The sequence below is a fragment of the Lagenorhynchus albirostris genome, chromosome 6 (assembly GCF_949774975.1).
Source record: "Lagenorhynchus albirostris chromosome 6, mLagAlb1.1, whole genome shotgun sequence".
Classification (NCBI taxonomy): Eukaryota; Metazoa; Chordata; class Mammalia; order Artiodactyla; family Delphinidae; genus Lagenorhynchus; species Lagenorhynchus albirostris.
The window spans coordinates 84,510,819-84,525,767 of NC_083100.1; the positions used below are offsets into that span (position 1 = coordinate 84,510,819).

General features: G+C 36.8%; 1 pseudogene; it reads right to left on the reverse strand.

Moving 5' to 3' along the window:
- Positions 1-2,562: 2,562 nt before the first annotated feature.
- The window catches only part of LOC132521546 (large ribosomal subunit protein eL6-like), a 29,375-nt pseudogene continuing 16,988 nt past the window's right edge, over positions 2,563-14,949 (reverse strand).

Genomic DNA, 14,949 nt, shown 5'->3' on the forward strand with positions numbered 1-14,949 from the left:
GTTAGAAAAAAGTCAGGTACAATCCCATTTACAGTTCAGACATCATGATTTTTATTTTCTCTAATCTACCATCCTTTTATGCTGCTAGGTCTTTATATACATGTTTCCTTCTGCTTAAATATTCTTCTGCCCATGTTCACTTTGCTAAGTCTTTTCTGGTCACTATTCAAACATACTTTCATGAGAAGCCATTCCTTGATCATCCAGACCAGGTTAGATACCTGGACATACACTTCCATAGCTCTTTGTCATGGCCGTTTGCAACATAAATCATCATTCTGAGCTCATGTCTAATGCCAGCTTCCCCACTAGCTTGTAAATCCTGGGGAGATAGGTAAAATATTGTTTTTATTTACTACTGTATCTCTACATTCAGCACAGTTACTGAATCATATTGAGTGTTCAATAAATAAATTTTAGGTGGTTAATCGTGTCTGAGTTATTCAGTGATAAAAGCCAATGAATTTCTCATAAAACAGGCAGAATTCCAAGCAAGAACCCTGTCAGGATGAGTAGATCTAAGAATGAGTAGCAGGAATCCAGTCACAAGCACTAAGATTCAAAAACATGTCTCTAAACACTAAGAAAATTGCACCAGGGAGAGAAAGATCTCTGTCACAGAGGGACCATGGCACTGGGTACCCCTGTGCAATGTACAAGGGTACATTGTATGTGTCAAGTTCCTAAAAAATGGAATGTAAGACATGAACTTAATTTCAAATAGTCTTAAGCCTAGTTAGAGGAACTGCATATTCCAAACAAAAATAAGGTTTGTTTGATGCTGAGACATCATATTTTTTTCCACCTATGAACCAGATTTATTCCAGAGACCAAGCCAGTTTTGTGACTGAAGTTGAGACGTTAGTGAGACAACTCTGGGGATTGAAAGATTGTGTGCAAAGACGTCTAAGCTCACCACGATCTTTCCTATTATAATCAATCATTCTTCAAGCCCCTCTTATTGCACAAAGAGATAACTAAGGAATAGCTTCTTGGAGAATCTCAAAACTTACCCTCCCTTGGGATTTAATGTCTACAATTCACTTTTCACTATATCTCCAAAATTTTTCAGTTATGTGTGCATCATACATAAACTTTAATGCTTTCTTTTTCATCTGAGAGTATAAATGTTCATCAAAGTTATTTTTTTTTAGTTTGTCAATCTCTCAGATAGGTGTATACAACCACCCATACATGAGACAGTGGTGCTAGATGAATTATGCAACTGTGTACGAAGGATAGCTTACTGGAGATGTTAAAGATAATGTGAAACAAATACTATTTTCCTATCTTTCGGGAGAAGGGTGTCCATTATAACTGGTACGAAGCATCTAAGCACTCCATGGAAGCCTCATTGACATTCCCCAACTAAACTACTTTAACTTCAAAGTTTTCTTGTTGTTAGAATCAACTACATTACCTTGATACATTTCATTTCCTTTTCCAAAGCATCTTAAGTTAAAAGAACAAAAAGAGGAAGTGAATTTCTATCTACCCGACTAGACCAATAGAGACTAGATAGAAGTTCAATAAAACCATTATGGTTTTTGTAATAAGATTAAATCAGCCCTTGATTTAAGTACACAAGGCACTTTTTGCCAAATTATATTAGGCCCTTGGCAATTGCCACCATATTAAAGGAAAGGTTATTATTGAAGGCTATTTTCCCATATTACAAACGCTACGCTTTGATGAACCCTAAGTGCTGCAAAATATCTCAATGGACGTCTTCGAGAAATGAGTCACTTTTCTGATGCTAGGATAGTTGGTTATCAATTTTCCTGTAAGTTTTATACATGGTTGCTAATTTTCCAAACTGCAACACTGACAAACTAACCCTATTCTAGCTACAATAATTTCCTAAATATTAGGCAGGCCCCTTTCCCTCAGAGTCCTCCATTAGCTGGGCATTACTCTTTTTTTCAAGCATTGTATCTATGTTCTGTGGAATCTAGATTTTTCCCCTAAATAAGAAAAATTTAATATTTATTACTATTTATTTAATAATAAATCTTCTTATATATGGAACATATATATTTTATCTACTAGTGTCTGTTCTTATTTCTATAAATAGAATCATTGTACTTTAAAATTGTGAACCATTACATTCACATCATCTGATGTATGATAAGTAAAAAATAAAATCCATGTTCATTGAAAACTTCATGTATATCAATAGCATTATGACTTTAATGAGGTAGTAGTATATTTTTTAAAAACCTTACTTTTATTTCTGGGGAAAAATAATACTAAGTTATTATTAGTATTGAATAGTTACTTCACTGTTTATTACCTGTTAATTACAATTTGCATATAGAATCAAACTTTTCAATGACAAAAATGTCTAATTTTAAAAGGAAAGATTTTGAAAAATTGGCTATCATAAAAATTTTATTTTTGATCAAATGTATATTTTCTCTATGTACCAATACCTCAAAATATTAATTAATCAATTAATATTAATTAATTGAACTGAAAACATATGCTGGTATGAATGACGTTTAAAGCAATACTATATTTTTAATGTTTCAGTTATTTTAATTAGTGTTCTGTGTTAGAAATTTAGGGCACCAATTTGTGAGGATAATCTTCATTTGTAAGAGAGAACACTGAACGCAGATAATCATGGAGCTGGGAACAGCTATGACTGTTGGCATACTTTGAGAGTCCAGAGCTTTCCGATGAATATTGCACTGCTCTGTAACCTGGTAATTTTTTCTCTGTGTCAAGAATCTCATCTTGGTGACTGGGCTTATGTAGCTCCTTCCTGAAGTAGGCATCAATGCAATGTTTGGGTATTTTCATTTCAATTTTGGTGGAGGGGGCAATGACAAATTTCTTTTGTGTTCAGCATAGAGAAACTAACCAGAGATTCAATTACAAGTAGGAAGCTGCTTCAGGAAAGCCACATTTTTGCTTCTGCGGTGACCAGTAGAGTTGATCTGTAAATGACACTATCTCTAAGTTTTCTCACATGGTAACAAAAGGGCTTTTTTCAGTGGCTCAACAGCTTTTCAGTCACCTCTTCAGTAGGATAATAACTAGATATATTGCCAAGTTTGAACACTTGGGTGCCACCATTCTTCTTACCAGCAACTGGCTTGTGACAGTAGCAAGAACCATCTCCTTTTGCCTCTCAATGTTGGATTTAACTGCCGAACTTTTCCTCTTGCACATGGCTTTCCTTGGATGGGGAATGCCTGCAGATACCTCTGACTAAGACAGAATTTCAGCTGTAGTGGGTTTCCCTTTCTTGGGCATTTTTGCCATGTGATTTTTCTTCTTAACCTTGCCACTGGCATCACCCTTCCTTTGCTTTTTCCTCCTTAATGTCTGGGTTTCCAGCTTTATTTTACCACCATCTTGCATGACAGGAGAGCACAATACAATTTTTAAGAGTCTTTTTCATCTTACAATTCTAAATAATTAGAATTTTAAATAGTAATATCGATACAATGGTTTCCATCTAGTTTTATTTTTCTTAGTAAAAAATAGAAGTTAAAAATATTTCATTTGGTGAAATCTTGACTCTTAGATCCATTCACTTTATATTATGTTACTGCTATGCAGTCAATCTCACATTTCCCCATATGGCTATACCTATACATATGACAAAATCCAATGTAAGGAAAGGAAAGAGTGAAAAAAAGGGGGGGCGGTGGGAGAGTCTAAAAACTAGAACCAGAGATTTTTCATCACCTTTAGTTAATGCTAATGCATTTCTTACAATTCAAATCATTAAAATTCCTAACAGTGTTTTCTGGAACCAACAGTTGTGAGCGTACTGTCAGCACTGCAAGCAAACATTCAATGTGAGTTTCTATTTTAATAGAAATCTTGATATGCTCTGTATCATAAACATGCTACATAAAATAAATGGGATTTTCTAGAGTTCCTTTTTTCTCTCTATAATAAACAGGAGTACCAATGAATGATGGAGTTGAATACCCTGCTATTTATTTCTATGTTGCAGAAAACATAGAAAGGGCATCAAAAATAACTAGTGTTTATAGTACTTGGAAAGTTTGTGATGGAATTACACATTGTAAAATTAGCTAATTGACAAAGTTGTTATAACACTGAGTTTGCATTTTATATATTTTAAGTACAAACACAAAAATGAAACTACATATATGAGATAGTCATGAGAATGGTATTTATACCTGCTATTTAATATAACTGAATGTCTTTTTTCTCCATATGTGGTATTTTTAATGCTCTTTACTAGTATATATTCATAAGGTTTCAGGTACAGAACTATATAATTAGTATTTTAGCTAACTGAGAAATATTACACAGGTACTTTATTAATCATTTTAAGCAAACCGAGGATAAGACATTTGTCATTCATTGTTGCATTGATATGTATACTAAACCTTCACACACATATGTGAATAAATAACTGCTTTTCAAAGAATTAAAGTAAATATTAAAAAATTCTTAACACCAAAAATATAAAAAATAAAGGTTGGTATTTATCTTATGATTCAGAAGATTCTACTAAATTTCAATTTTAGGCAAATACATGATATCATGGGAAAGGTATTTCAAAAAATTCTTGTTATCAACTCGTTTATATGGTATTTGCTTCTTTCTTGAGACTCTAGGATTCAAAAATTATTCCAGTTTTAATTTAGTTTAAGAGTCATGAGGGAAAGGGCAGTCATTTTTATTTTGGATTCCCAGTTCTGTAAACTTTACCTCTAATGCAATCCAAAAGATCCTCAAAGATGTCATCTGGTTCATTTATTGATAAGGCTTGTAAGGTACAGAGGCCTGTAACCCATAGACCCTGAAGAAAGACAACATGGCACAATGAAAAGAGCTGGGACCTTTAAGCATAGGTGCAAATCTTTGCCCTGACACTTATTAGGCATGTGAATTTGTGCAGGTTATTCAACCATAAAGGTGCCAAATCAGCCTCATCCCTGACCCATTTTGTTCCGGATGGTTATACAGAATGATAGAATGTGTGCAAACATCTCCACTTAGTGCTAAGCTCATTGTTGTCAAGCCCAAGTCTTATTCATTTTTCCATAAGCCATATTTCTTACTCAAGGGATGTGTGGATATTATAGAAGAGATGAAGTGGAATTCACCAGTTGTAAAAGGAGATCACTGTAGAAAAATGACAATGAAGAAGAGTCAGTAGATAATACTTAGACTACTTCATGAAGAGCAAACAACTCAGAAGTATGGGCTAGTGGTGCTAGCTTTATAGTCTCCCTGGGCCAAATGAATCACACCCTCATGAGATAGATTTCTCCTGGGAAACATTTTTAGTGACACATCATGCTCCACCTTAAATTTATTCTGTTAAAAAAGAAATCTCATATCTAACACATCTAGTTTAAGGTTTGAGCTCTGCAGCATATATTTTAAACAGAGAAAGCCATTCTCCAAAGTCCTAACACAGTTTTCATCATTAAAAAGGCACATCTTCAGGGCTTCCCTGGTGGCGCAGTGGTTGAGAGTCCATCTGCCGATGCAGGGGACACAGGTTCGTGCCCCGGTCCGGGAAGATCCCACGTGCCTCGGAGCGGTTAGGCCCGTTAGCCATGGCCGCTGAGCCTGCGCGTCTGGAGCCTGTGCTCCGCAACGGGAGAAGCCACAACAGTGAGAGGCCCGCGTACAGGAAAAAAAAAAAAAAAAAGGCACATCTTCAGTAAAATTACAATAACAGTAGCAGTAGCCTTATCTGTTCTCTGCCAGGTAAACAGCAATAATATTCTAAAAGCAATCTCTTAAAAATAGTTCTAATCCTTGCTGACTTACATGACAAATATTTCTTTGAATGGAATTACAGTTTGGGGAATAGAGGCAGAATGAAGGAAAAAAATCCGCTCTAATATACTTATACAGACCTGAATCTCAGAAACAGTGGCTGACTGTGGCAAAAGTTTGACTCAAGAGTATTGCTATGTGCTTTCTTTTTTCCAAATGCTGCAAATAAGGCAAACGGCTTTCATACAGCAGAGCCAAAACTACAGAGTAAAATACAGCAGAGACCAAAAATTTATATTAAGTTCTTCATTCCATTCGTTGGGAAGTTGAAGCAGTAGTCAAAAAGACATTCTAGGATTTGTTCATCTCCTTATATGTGAGCTTAGTCTAGAAGTTAAGTCTAATCACAATTAAATTGGTGTAGACTTTCTATCTTGAAAATAATCTAGCAAGATGAAAGCAATAAAAATATACATTGGGTTTGCAGTTGGATTCTGCCCATGATAGAGTTATAAGACAGATTTATGTATTTAAGCCATTAATAACATGAGCTATCAATAAGAAAGTCACTGTATTGAACTCAAAGCATTATCATGTTTGACAGAAATGTTTTCTTAAATCTTAGGTGCATTATTTTTCAGGTCATTTGGTCCCTTTTAGAAAACTACAACTTATCACCACTATGTTTAACAATCGAGTGAATTGTCATATTTCTAAATAATGTACATATTTTAGGCATCATGCTGTCATTTTGATAAAGTCATTTTACTTGGGAAAAGAGTTACTATTTTTCATGCATCACAGTTTGCTTCCGAGGGTCATTTCAGTTTCTTTTAATTGTACTTAAATGTTTCTGCCCCTTTCCCCTTGGTGTTTGTTAGTTACTTTTAATGTGATTTCAGAATTGTAAATGGCTCAACATATTGGTAAGTGAATTTTTGAGGGTTTTTTTTTTCCCCCATCTAGATCAGTGAAGTAAACAGGGTGAAAGTAGAGAGTGGCATTTCTTCCTAACAGGTTTTCATTAAAGGAGGTAGTGAGTTAATGCAAATTTTTCCTGAGAGCATAGTTTATAGAATATGCATTTCATCAATACTATTAACTTATTTGTGCTTTAACTAATGTTTTCTTAAGATCCATGTAGGTTTTTCCAGCATGATGCTTTTACTACTATTATTTGCACTGCTATTAGGATCAGGGAAAGCTAGCTAAAGATTTCCATTACCATTTTATGGGTGGTAAACGCAAATGTTAACAGGGGCTAGGAAGGTATGTAAGGGGCAAAAATGGCTCACTGTCAAAGAATAAGAAATAATAGGGACTGAGAGAAGAAGTCTCATCCAAAGGGATCAGCTGTTACTCAGTCTTGACCTATAAGAGTCACCCATCAGGTCGACCAGAATATGTCTCTGGGCCAACTTCAGCCTGCAGGCTATCAATCTGTAACCGTTATTTTAGAGATCAATTTGTTGAGGGTTAAGTAACATAAACCGAACTAGGCTGGTGTTTGTGGGGAGGTCGAAGCTTAGGAAGATGAACTCTCGCATCGATGGCTGGCTTCATGGGTGCACAATCTGGGTCGTTGGAGGAAGCCCCACATATAGAGGGCCCATGCTTGGTTCAGTGGTCTGTTGTGTGGTCTTGAAATTCTTATTACTTTTGAACAAGGGGCACCCCAGATTCATTTAAAACAGGGTGCAGTAGATTACATGGTTGGTCCTGATCTTGTTCAAGGAAATATTTGAAGCACTTTTCTCCTGAATGAGTGACTATACCTCTCTGCAAACTTCATTAACTATTGGGGAGTGTTAGAAATGGAGGGATTACTATGCTATTGTCAATCTGCTCAGCTTATTTCTTTTGTGGATTTGAATATACTGGTTGCCTTCTCCCCATGACTCTCTGTATTCTGTATTACTTACCTGCAAAAAGAAGGCAAGTCGTCTGATTCATCACAGAAAGAGACTAAGGTAGAAAATCAGTAGTTCTAGCTTTAAAATTACTTGATTGGCTAAAAGGTTTAAGGATTTCCCAAAGATAGACCATCAGCTTCCTTTCTTTCTTTGAATTAAATATAAAAAAATTAAAAAGATTAAAAAAATATTTTAACCCCAATGATATTGACAAACATGGTTTTCACCCCTCTTAGTTGTTTCTTATTTGTATGTGGAATATATTATCACTTAAATTTGTCATTAGAATTGGCCATTACTAGTGATTTACACCTAATATCTGATTTTAGAGTCAGTCATCTCTCTGAAACAGAGTCAAGTACAGCACAGACTTCTCTGGCGTTCACTAAAAAGCCATCTAACCTTTTTGTAGATCCCTAGACACCTGTAATCCACCAATTTCCAGCTCATAGAAAAAAAAGGTATGAGCATTTAACTTTGAATCTTGGGAGCAGAACTCTTAGCTGGATTAATTTATTTTTCTTACCCATCAACGTTTTAGATTTATATCCACTTTCCTGTTATATTTGATGCCAACCCACATTCCTCTGTTGTGGTGCAGGTATGACTAAGTACTGTCTCGTTCCGCTGAATCGAGCTTCATTTGTCTTGGGTTCTACAGGCTGGCTGCATACATGACAGCACACAGTGACAGTAATTTGCACTGATCTGCCCCCACTGCTAGTCCTGCTGCTACAAATAGCAATTGATTATTATGCTGTAGTGTTATTGACTGTCACTATGAACACAAGATTTATTTCATTTTTAAAGTAACTTGCTGAAGATTTGTTTAGTATAAAAGCAAGACAAGGAAATATTCATTTCTAAGAATTATTTGCAGTCACAAATGTAACTTTAAATCCTGGTCATGAAACATTTACTTTAAATCATAGTAAACAAAAACTTTATTGTGGTATTTATTTTAGTGTAATGTAAATAAATAATTTCCAAAAGCCATGAGAAAATCAGTATAAAACTGAAATATTTTTCCTATCCCCAATTTCAGAAGAGATACACACAGAAAATGACTAGATACCTTTTCATCTTTTGTTTTTTTCCTTATCGGTAAATGCTTTCTCTGTTCAAAAAAAGTTGGAATCCTATTTCATACACATTTATTTCTTGACCTATCTGCTATTCTGAAGGTCTCAGTTCTTCCAGGACCCTATAGTATCTCACCCTTTTTACTCTTCTCTCCCCACAAACTGACCAGAAAAGGTTCTTGTGTTTACAACTACAATTATGCAGATTTGTGGAGTTAATATTTATTGAGTGCATTGGTGACCGATATATCTTAATTTGTAAATGTGTCCCTTCCTAAACTGCATATTAAACTTTCTCTATTCTTTGAAGCACATTATTAGGTAGCAAAACTGATTTCTTTTATTATGCTGTGGCATCATTAATCTTATGTCTTAACTACACCCGCAAGTATACTATTTCTGTCTGAAACTAAAAATTTGAGTTGTATGTAACACAAAGTTTAGAAAACAAAAATAGAAAGAGAACTACAGAAAACCTCAAAGACCTAACCGTCTAGTATCTCTCTGCTCTCTGAAAGGCACTCTGGGGCAAGTACAGTTCATTATTGAATGGGCCTGTGAGAACTTCAACATTCCTGAGTGGAATAACCAATGGATGGGTTCTTACAGTTTGGGATAATAGAAGAGTTTTAGAGATCCTGTCTTGCCATTTAATTTGAATTCCTTTGGTACTTTTTTCCCAAGTATTTTATTTTATTAAAAAATAAATAGAAATTCTTTTATCTGATCAGAGGTAACTGGAAAGAAATGCTTAAATTCAATATCTTTTTGAAAGGTAATCTATTCCCAGGTCTGAACTATACTGTTACTGGGGTGGCTTAGCTATTTGTGGTTAGAAAGTGATTTCACCTTCTATTTTGAGATTCCCCAGCATCCATAAATCTGCCAAATGCAATTTTAAAAGCATATTTGTGCTAAAATTGCTGTTATTGCTAGATAATTTAACTTTATACTAACAAAGGAAGAAAAGTACGTACAGGAATTACAGAACAGAAACAGGGATAGTCAGTCCTATGCTTTGTTTCAGATTTGGTTTAGATTTTAACATTTTTCCACATTCGACAGTACTCAAAACCTGTTTATGGGACTGGTGCAGTGGTTAAGCATCCGCCTGCCAATGCAGGGAACACGGGTTCGAGCCCTGGTCCAGGAAGATCCCACATGCTGCGGAGCAACTAAGCCTGTACGCCACAACTACTGAGGCTGTGCTCTGGAGCCCACGAGCCACAACTACTGAAGCCCGTGCGCCTAGAGCCCATGCTCCACAACAAGAGGAACCACGGCAATGAGAAGCCCACGCACTGCAACAAAGAGTAGCCCCTGCTAGCCTCAACTAGAGAAAGCCTGCGCACAGCAACGAAGACCCAACACAGCCAAAAATAAAATAAATAAATAATTAAACAAACAAAAAGAAAGAAATATCTTCTAAAAAAAAAAAAAACCTGCTTAGAAGTACGTAGATGTAAACCATAAATGGGTAGTACGAATTGTGTATTTTGGGTAAACTAAGGCTGTCAGATATTAGTAAAGGGAATTTCCACCAATATTTAAATAATTAGAACTCTCATTGGTTGAAGGAAAGTGGACAGCTTTTCCAAGGCAGCCACTGAGGCAACGGAAGTCTAGAATAGTTATCTTTCAAAAGTTATATATATATGTATATGTGTGTGTGTGTGTATATATATATATATATATATATATACATATATATATTCACGTGTGAAAAGCAAATGACAGTTACTATTCATTTCACAGCCATGACATAATTCAAATTAATGCTAAACAGCTATGTATTTATCAATTAGCATTATTTTCCCATCCCTCTCTGACTCCCTGTATTGTTGTAATTCCATCAAATAGTCATTTGCTTTTTTATGGTAATAATCCCTTCACATTCTTTCCTTTCATCTGTACCCTTGTGTGCTATTTGTGTTCTGCTAAATCCCTCTTATAGAGGCCTATGTGTTCCAAGAGCTTGATGAATAATTGGAAATGTTTTATCCCTGAGCTTCAAAAAAGTGCTAGAAATAATTATAAGCAAACATCTTCTGTAGTGTCCTGTATCAATCCAATCCCTGCTTTATGCTGTTTGTACTTTAGATAGAGAAGGAAACAGCGAGATCTTGGTTACCAGCTCTTGCAGCATAAAGGGGACAGATGTTTCAGTTTCCATCTTTTTTTCTTCTGTCTTCTCTGTTCTTTCTGGCAGCTTGGGCTGTTCACTACAATACGTTCCACAGTTAGTCAAGCCTGTAATCTCACAAGGTACAATTAATTATTGATCAATCAAAATGAAATTCATAATCCTTTTGGCAACTTGTGCTGTACTTGAACTTCTCTCATGCCCATAAAATAGCTTAATGGTCTACAGTATAATGAATATGAAGGATATGAACTGATGTTCAAAGAAGCAGGAAAATCCTACCTTTCTTGCTTGTGCCAATTCAGGATTATTCTTCACCACGTACTACATACTGCTAAGTTTTCTTCAACAAATCAGCTAAAGATTCAAGCCTTCCCCCATCCCCATCCTGACCTCAGATGGAGAGCTTTCATATCTTCTCCAAGAATTTGATTCCATTTAAGATATTTACTTAATGTTTGAATGTATATTTTCTATTCTTTAGTTTTTTCTACATAAACCAATTTAGTCAGATAATAAGGTAGCTCTCATGAGCCATACAGTTGTTTTCAGTACCACAATGTACTGTTTCCTCTGAACAGGCAGTTTACCTACATTAAAAATGAGGTACTTCATTTTCATCTGAAAATACAGATTAAAGGGGAAAAAATCCCCAAACCCTGGTAGCTTACATATGATGTATATGCAGAAGGATATTACAGCTGATTTCTAGCCACCTATTCATTCAAAACTTATTGAGAGCCTCCTATGTGCAAAAGGTCTTGCTCTGAGGGATACACAGAGAGTAAGATGGAGACTGGCCTAGAGACTGGCCTAGACTCCTAGAGAGTCTGGGAACTAAGCATTGTCATAGTACCTAATGACAAAGTCTTCAGTGGAAGGATTTTGGCTCTAGGGAGTAGAGGAGCTGAGGAGAAAAATATAATTTTTTAGTACATGGGTAACCAAGCTCATACATTTGCTATCAGAATGGTATCTTCCTCTAAGAAACACATTCATGCTACAACCCAGACAACCTTCAGTCCATCTGGGTATTGTGTGCTTAGTGCCCCACCAACCACTGTGTTTGCAGTACTGGCTTGCTACCTACCAAGATGAGCTTCCTTTCTACAGGCTTTGTATGATGTGAGGCTGGGTCGGTGAATGAAGATGACTGCTGTACCCACAGCTGATAGGTTCCTTTAACTTCCCAACTTTGCTTCCATCTGGGTAGCTCAGTTCTAGGGCTATCTCTTGTTTCCCATGAGATTTCAGTGTGCAGTTTTGCCTTGTTACAAACACTATTAAGTAAACAGAAACCCAAAAGATTTAAGAGAACCTGAGTAACATTCTAATCCTCATAGACAAGAGAGGCTAGTCCAGATATTCACTAAAGTAACCACACTTCTAGGTGAAAGTGTGTAGAGCCATAGAAAGATGTAAAGACATAATGCTTCAAATAGAAAGACCATTTGTGATTGGGGGAATCAGGGAAGGTTTTCATATTTCATGGCCAGTTGAGCTGGACCTCATAGGACAGGTCGTTTTCATCCAATGCAGATTGACTGGGGATAAGCAGTTGGTAAGCAAGATGGAAGGAACCCTTGAACAAAGGTCAGTGACAGGAAATATGGCCATGTTATTTAGTGTTTATTTGCTTTGATTGTATGTCTACCAGGCAACCTGTTCTTAAGGTTGTTGATGCACTTGATAAGTACACAAATTAAGTGAGTTTGAGACCGAACATTTCCAAGTGGTAAAACAGTTCACTTTCAGAGTGCTTCTCAGTTATTTTCTACAAGGTACCATATCCTCTCCACTCAGAACTGGATCCTTCATGTCCTGTTCCTGCCTCTGCTTCCCATGGACCTATGAGGGTGTTGCTGCCCCAGAGACACCCACTGAGATGTTGAGGGGGAATGCACAGCCCCTCTCTTCACCACACAACCTAAATGAAAAGCAGGCTCTCCCCTGGAATCGTCACAGAAAAACAGAAGTTAATTTGCCAGTCTTCCCAACTTTTCTCCTGGTTTGAAGATAACAATAGGGAAGAACAGCAGGATAACACTGCTTCCTTTTTGGTTGCCCTCACAGCTGTACCTTACATTCATCCTTGGGGATCTTTACATGGCATGAGTTTGCCCGGATCCCAGTCTTTCTCAAGGTCACAGAACAGCCCAGCACCTCAACCAGGAGACTTCTAGTGTATCTTAACCTTGGCATCTGGATGAGCTTCCAGAGACCCGATTGCCTCTCCAACAGTCTAGGACAAAACTTCAGTTTGATCTCAGCCTAGGATGCCTGAAATGCTCCTAGAGATACTCTTTATCTGCTGACAGAGGCATTTGCTCCCAGCGAGAAAATCAGGTTACAATGTCAATGTCCAACCTGAAATAGATTTACTATGAGCTAAGGAAACCTAAGATTTTAAGGCATCTTTCAAGACTTCCTACGTGATTTTATGCTTGTGGTTTTGTATCTTTTTTTCTTAAAGAATCCCCCCTCACAAATGGTATGAGTTTCAGGCACCACAAAACCTAGATCTGACTCTCCTTCCAATACTAGAGTTTTAGAGTTTTTCATCTGAAGTTACATCACCCGTGAGACCTTCCCAGTCCCAGGCTAGAGCAAGCTCCCAACTCTCACCCAACCCTTTTCCATGTCCCACCTCCATCCTGTGGTGAGACTCTTTTCTCATATCCTTTCTCCTGTAGAGTTGACCCTCCATATCTGTGGATGCAGAACCTGCAGACATGGAGGTCCAACTGTACTACATCCTTTTATATAAAGGACTTGAGCATCCATGGATTTTGGTCACCACGGAGGATCCCGGAACCAATCCCCTGCAGATACCAGGGACGACTGTACTGTTTTCAGTTTGTTATTACCTACAGGATGTGATCAACAAGAACATAGACACAGACACACCATACACACATCGCCAGGATCTCGTTGATGTATAACAAACTGTTTAAATGCACAGAGAAAATATTCTTTGGAAATAAATATTTATTGTTTTGGCAAGGTTGGTGAAAAGGGAAGTAACCTGATCAGAACAAAGTTTTAGCAAAATTAACCACAGCATACGTCATGTCAGGAGGGCAGATCAAGAACACATGCCCCAATTTTTTTTTCAGCCCAGATCCCTCTGGGCCCTTAAGAACAAGTTTCCATGACTTGGGGGGTCACGGAAACTCTTTACATGATATAGCAGCAGCATCTTCACTGATGACTTCAGCCCTAGGCTGTAGAAGGATGAGTGCTCTGAATCCGAATTCAGATTCTGGAAAATAAAAGCTGAACTTGGGGAACTTCTTCCCTCTCATGAATTGCAGTGGACATCTTTCCCCCAAGATTCCACACCCTGATGAACTGAAAAGCAGAACACACACTCTTTTCCTAATGTGTACTACTTAGATTTTCAATGGACTCATCAAAGCTCCTAGGGCTGTTCTGAAAGTGTCTGGGTCTCTCTGTTCCCAAATCCCTAGTGAAACTGGCCTCCAAGATGTATTTAAAGTCTGCATACCATGGAGATCTTTCTTCAGTGAGAAGTACCCGGTGTTGTGGAAAGACCTTGAGCTCTAGACTTGACACATCTGCCTTTGACTGAGGGTGACTAAACTCTTGGCCTCTGTCTCCTCATCTCCAACCCTCCTCACAGCATTGTTAGGGAGATTAACTGAAATGTTATACCTAAAACACTTGATACTCAGTAAATACTCACTAAATGGTGGCTACTTCTATTAAGTTCTAAAACAATTTGGAAAACGTCATGCCTGAGAATCTTTGCTTTAGTTCAACTGAGTTATAATTTTCTTGCTTGGGGTTCCCTGATTATAAATGTGAAAAAGTTTAAATGAGTATGTATGTGAAAATTACTGTGTTACAAACTGATTTTTACCTGATATCATATCATATCATTTCTCTCTAAATGTAGAAAAAGTCTCTACTCTATATAATATATTGACCAGGATCTGGAAAAAGCTCTTTAGGAATAATTAATTTTAAAATCTGTATTAAATATATTTGTGCACATGCTTATAAAAATCACAATTCAAAACATTAAATATGTATATAAATATATACTTTCTCTCTCTTCAGAGGC